Source organism: Oryza glaberrima, chromosome 11 (assembly GCF_000147395.1).
Source record: "Oryza glaberrima chromosome 11, OglaRS2, whole genome shotgun sequence".
NCBI lineage: Eukaryota > Viridiplantae > Streptophyta > Magnoliopsida > Poales > Poaceae > Oryza > Oryza glaberrima.
Window position 1 is genome coordinate 7,059,521 of NC_068336.1, and position 6,255 is coordinate 7,065,775.

Below are 6,255 nucleotides of genomic sequence, written 5' to 3' on the forward strand. Positions count from 1 at the left end.
CGGAATTTATTTTACTTTGTATCTCGAATTTTAATTAATCTCGTATTATGTTTTATATGGACTATTCTTTCAATATTTATTTTTTATTCCAAATTTTGGTTGTTTGTAAATTACTTGAACTCTTATTTTATTTTTTCCAATCTCCAAATTTATTTAATTTTTTATTCCGAATTTCAATTAATCTCTAATTGTGTTCTACATGGACTATTCTTTTAAAAAAAATTTCATTTTGAATTTCAATTATTTCTAAATGTATTTATATCATAATTCTTCTTTCCCTTTTTTCTATTTAATGAGGTTATTTCTAATTTCCACAGCGAACATAGTGTCTCATTTGAAAATTGTTTTAACAATACAATAGACAGCGGTTAGAGTTGTTTTTAACCTTGGTTTTTTTATTTTATTTACATGTATTATCACCCCGATGGAATATAAAAGTAAAACAACATGTAATGGAGGGAAGTTCTTTATATAATGGTTACAATCGAAATTCAAAACTCAAACTAAAATCACTACCTCTCATCTGTCACAACTCACAAATAATAAATCATATTTATTGGCAACCTCTACTTTTTAACAAATTATTCATACACATAAGGTATACGGAGTACAACTATGCAACCAAGACTACTCCACGCGTCATCTTGCTATTGGCTTTAGCTCGTTAGTGCCTAGTGACACACGTGGCATGCTGCCTAATCATTCCACGTCATCACTCACTCCCACATCACGCAACACCAATCAATCACCACTTCACACCCCCCCCCCCCCCCCCAACCACAGGTGCTCGTCCTCGTGCACCGCGACGCCGACAAGTCAGTGCTCGCCGCCGCCGCCGCTGCCGCCGGCGGCGACGATGTCCTTGATCCGGAGCATGAGGTCGCGCGACTCGTCGAACTCCGGGAAGATGTAGAAGGCGTGGATGGCGTCGGGGTAGTCCAGCACGCGGACCGCCTTCCCCTTCCCGCGGAGCGTCTCGCAGTAGCGGCGCTGCCAGTCCTGGAGCGGGTCGTAGCCGCCGATCACCACCGTGGCGGGAGGGAACGCCGGGGAGTCAATGCCAGCGGCGCCGGCGGGGGAGGCCGCGTGGGCGGCCTCGTGGGTGCGGTCCGCGCCGGGCGGGAGGAACGCGCGCCAGAGCCAGTCGGTGCGCGTGACGGAGACGATGGGCGCGCCGACGAGGCGGAGCTCGGCGGGGGTGCGCTCCTCGCCGCCGAAGAATGGCTGGATGGCGATTAGGCCGGCGAGGCGGAGGTTGGCGAAGGTGGTGGAGGCGAGGGCGTAGCGGCGGGCGACGTGGTGCGCGATGTTGGCGCCCGCGCTGTCCCCGGCGACGAAGCAGCGGCGACGTCGAGCGGCGGGACGCCATCGCCGAGGGGGTGATTGTTGGGGTCGTCGAGGAAGCGGAGCGCGGCGAGGCCGTCGTCGTAGGGCGTCGGGTAGCGGTGCTCCGGCGAGCGGCGGTAGTCGACGGACAGCACGGCCGCGCCGGCGTACCTGGCGACGCGTCGGCACGCGGCGTCGTAGGCGCGCGACGCCGCGGACAGGAACGCGAACCCGCCGCCGTGGAAGAACACCACGACGGGCAGCGGCTTCGTCGCGTCGCCTCCTTCGCCTCCGGTGGGGCGGCAAGGGTAGAAGAGGCGGGCACGCAGCGGGATCGCCGGGTCGACGACGACGTCCCGCGTCGCGACACCCTCCCTGGGCGCGGCGGAGGGCGGCACGGGCGGGTCGAGGAAGTCGACGAGGCGGCGGCTGATGATGCCGTCGAAGCGGCAGGTGGCGTCGGCCCCGCAGCCGACGGCGAGGACGAACAGGCGCGTAGGCCACGTCATCGGCGGCGCCACCCTCTTCGTCTTGTCCGAATCCGAATGCATGGCCGCCTCCGTCTCGTTTCGGAATTCGGGCAGCTGAGTGGCTGAGCGCGTGGGTTATTTATAGGAGGCGACCGGTGGCTGACGGGTGGGGCCACAGCCGCCGCTCTAGTAGTCTAGTACTCTAGTTAGTCGCCGTCGCCGGCCATATATATGCAACTGGTGGTACTTACGGTGACGACGCTATTAACTGCGATATTACCTATGGCTGACCATGGGTGCAACTACTCGTGTATGTAGCCGTCATTTGGGGAGATGTAAGTGTACCTGCAGTGTGGGCGTGTCGGCCGTAGGGCATTTCACATTTGACCAACGCAACAGCACACGGTTTCGATATATGGCGTGTGACGAGCTGACAGTGTTTCAATGTGTGTCCTTGTCTTGCAACAAGTGTCTTTCAAACTGATAAGCCATATAGAAATATCAAATATCAACAAATAATAATAAAAATGATAATTTATAGGTACAGTATTTATGTATAAATATAAATGTATTGCTCGTGGTTTATAAGGCAAAGGATTAAAAAATACTACATCCGTTTTTTAAATAGATGACGCCGTTTGACTTTTTATCATGTGTTTGACCATTCGTCTTATTTAAAAAATTTACGTAATTATAATTTATTAATTATTATGTTGTGAGTTGTTTTATCACTCAAAGTACCTTAAGCATGATTTATATCTTATACATTTGTATAAAATTTTTGAATAAGACAAATGGTCAAATATATATTTAAAAGTCAACGGCGTCATCTATTAAAAAACGGAGGGAGTATAACACTGCGATGAAAGAAATTCATAGAAACAAAAGTCTTAATTAAAAACAACTATAATTAAGTTTATTTACTCCCTCCATTTCAGGTTATAAGACGTTTTGAGTTTGGTCAAAGTCAAACTGTTTAAAGTTTGACTTAGTTTATAGACAAATATAGTATATTTATAATATTAAATTAGTTTCATCAAATAAATAATTAAATATATTTTCATAATAAATTTATCTTGGGTTAAAAATGTTAATACTTTTTTATATAAACTTCGTCAACTTAAAGCAGTTTGACTTTGACCAAAATCAAAACGTCTTATAACCTGAAACGGATGGAGTAATTTATTTTTTTAGGCTGACATGTGAACGAACAAATGATAATAGGCTACTAATTATATTACCGTGCAAAACTTTTCTCTATCTTCTCTTTTATCCCTCCTCTAGTTGACATTGTGCCGACTGTCACCGGCTAATTACTCGTTGCACTAGTTCGCTACGAGGATAACGACATAGGACGAGTAGTTCAAAAAATCGGCTAACTTTTCTGTAAACAAAGAAGCAAGTCGTCAAAACCTAAACGCACTAAATGCTCTACTTTATAGGAATTTTATCTACAGAAGAAAACGGGGAGAACGTTAAACTTTAATTACGTAGGGTTTCGCTATTGGCCTTATCCTTGCGTACATTGATTGCAGCAAATGTATCTACTACCGAAACCACGACCATGATTAATGCTAGCGAAAGCCGCTCTGTCCTTGATCAACGGTGCCCACCCTCATCTCATTCGTTGTTGTCCTCGAGTATTATTCTTCTAATTCATCCATTAAAGCTGGTTTGTAAACCGGCACCTTTTAAGCATAAGTGCTGGAAAAATAAGTCAGGTTGTGCCGGCTCAGCCAAATTCAATAAAGCTCAATATCATTATTATTAGAACAAGGAAGATAGCCCGCGTAAATACGCAGACGCATACATCGTAGGATGTGTTGTGTGGATAAGTTTTTAACCTATTTGTTAGCTTTATGCCATATAATATTTAATCATCCTTTAAGAAATTATCTATAATCGTCTTCCTCGTCTAAAATAAGGCAGACTTAGAGCATTACCAAGAGATGCCCATTAAACCATTCTCTAAATGATGTTTTAGAGATTTCTAATCAAGATTTGAGCTTCTAAAATATATATACTCCCCTCCAACAGATTATGTAAACATGACTTCCTATAAAAAAAAAGTGGGACCACATGATAAACCACTAACTGCTCTCCTCCCTTCTATATAATTACCTGACAGGTAGGACCCATAAATCAGTCCCTCTACCCCCTCTCTCTCCAGCTCAATTCCTGTCTCTCCCGTGCACATCAAGCACACGTCCGAGCTGGACTCGCTCATGACGAACCGGACGGCATGAATCAGCTTCGCCGGGGAGGGGGCACGAGCTTGCGACGGCCGACGGCGGCACGAAGCAGTTCAGCAGCGGTGCGAATTGAGGACGAGCTCGCCATGGCCGGCTGCGGCGTGAATCGAGGGCCACCTAAACGTGCTCGCGAGGGGCCGAGATGGCGCGAATCAATTTGACGGCGGCAAGAATCGAGGGACGCGCAGACGAGCTCGCCATGTCTAGCGGCAGCGTGAATCAAGGGACGCCCGGACGTGCTCGCGATGGACTGAGATGGCATGAAAAAGTTCGACGGCGGCACGAATCCAGTGGCGCAAATCAGTTCGATGGCAGACTGACGATGAGAGAATCAAGTTCACGAGACTGACAGTGGTGCAAATCGAGCGAACGACGGAAGAGCTTGCGATGGGCTGGTGGTGCATGAGCTTGAGATGGGCCGCCCGATGAGCTCGGGAGGCGGCAGAGGATGAGTTCGGGAGCCGTCTACGGCACAAATTAACTAGAGTCAATGATATGTAGGACCCACATGAATCAATGACATGTGAGTCAGGATGGCATATCTCAAATTTTACAAAATTATAATGGCATGGTTCTAATTTTCCCAATTAAGGCTAAGGCTGCAGCGAACGAGCTCGCGACGGCTGTGGGACATTTCAGCCGTGCACGAGAGTTGCCTGTGACTGGCGGATTGGGAGCCAGGGGTCTTCCCTACAAGTGGAGAACGAGAATTATAGTGTTGGGATTTCTAATTTGTTGGGATGCTGATTGGAAGTGTGTTGGATTCCATTTTTTTTTTGTAAAACTCCAAAATTATAGGATTGGGAGTAGTATTTGGCAACTCTTGGTGATGCTCTTAGTTTGCTGGAAAACATATCTAACAAATTAAATGTAATTAAAAGGTAGGTTTTATTTTTTTAATTGAATGTTTAGGCTAACATTTTTCTATCAAATCTTAAAAGACTATAATTGCTAACAAATACTCGTATCTTTTATTTGTATCATCTAGTTGGGAGCGTATCCTATGCACACAGGCCCTCGCGTGTACACACCGTGTACACCAACTAAAAATTATCACAAAAAATTCTAGAAAAATTCATACATGTACTTTCAACAGTATTACATCTACGTGGAAAGTCGCATCTTCAGATTCATTCTACATAGAGAATAACAAAAAAGATAAAATTCTGACAAAATTACAACCTTAAAACTGTCAGATTTTTTGTTTTTTTTGTTACGGCTAAAATATAATGAATTTGACGTTAAGATTTTAACCCTAGGTGTAATACAATTAAAAGTATGTGTATGATTTTTTCTAGATTTTTTGGTGACATTTTTTAGTTGGTGTGCACGTGTGTACACGTGAGGGCCTGTGTGCATATGATATGTTGCCCATCTAGTTAGCCCTCCTTTTATTTGGTTTACAATGATGCAATTCATATTTCTTACATATGAATAAGACAGAGGAGATATACATGCACCCTAGATCTTGTTTCCATATGATATGTGTGATCTAGTGTACTTTATACAAGCAAAATATAATTAACCTGACCCTTAAAAAATAAATTTAATAGTAAGAAATATAACTTCTACACTCTATGTACTGTAACCTTATGGTCTCTTTGTATCGAATGAAAAAATAGAGGAACAAAAAAAATACAAAACTGATACATAGGAATAACCGTTTGATTGGACCGTGGGAAAAAGGCAAGAATTGGATGAGAGAGATATAATCAAAGGAAAAATTTTAAAAGGTTGGAACTCTTGCTAAATTTCCTCCAAAATTTCTATAGAACTATCCATTCCATAAATATTTCAAAGGACAAGATATGATTAAATCCTTTGTTTCAAAGTCCTTTATATGAAAACGTTCTCTAGAGTTTAAATCTTCTAAAATTCCTATGGTTTTCCTCCAAATCAAAGGGGCCTTTAGTATTTTGCTTATATTTGCAGTAATATATGGAGAAATCCATAATACCATGGCATACGTAGAGAAAAAATGATGGCAAAATTTACTACAGGACACCAAAAATCATGTAATTAGCTGTAGGACATAAAAAAAACTATGATTTAGCTCTAGGACACTCAAAAAAGGTGTAATTTGCTAGAGGACACTGAAGCCATTGCTTTATTATTTTCGGGTCAAATGGATAGAGAAACAACATAGAAAAGACAAGTTTGCTATTCAGGTCCGTTCCGTTTGGTTTGAGTGTTAACATTCTTGTCTT

The 6,255-nt window shown here is 43.7% G+C and overlaps 1 pseudogene; it reads right to left on the reverse strand.

Annotated features, from left to right (window-relative positions):
- Window positions 1-816: 816 nt before the first annotated feature.
- On the reverse strand, window positions 817-1,877 carry LOC127754738 (probable carboxylesterase 18; annotated as a pseudogene).
- Between the last annotated feature and the right edge of the window lie 4,378 nt (window positions 1,878-6,255).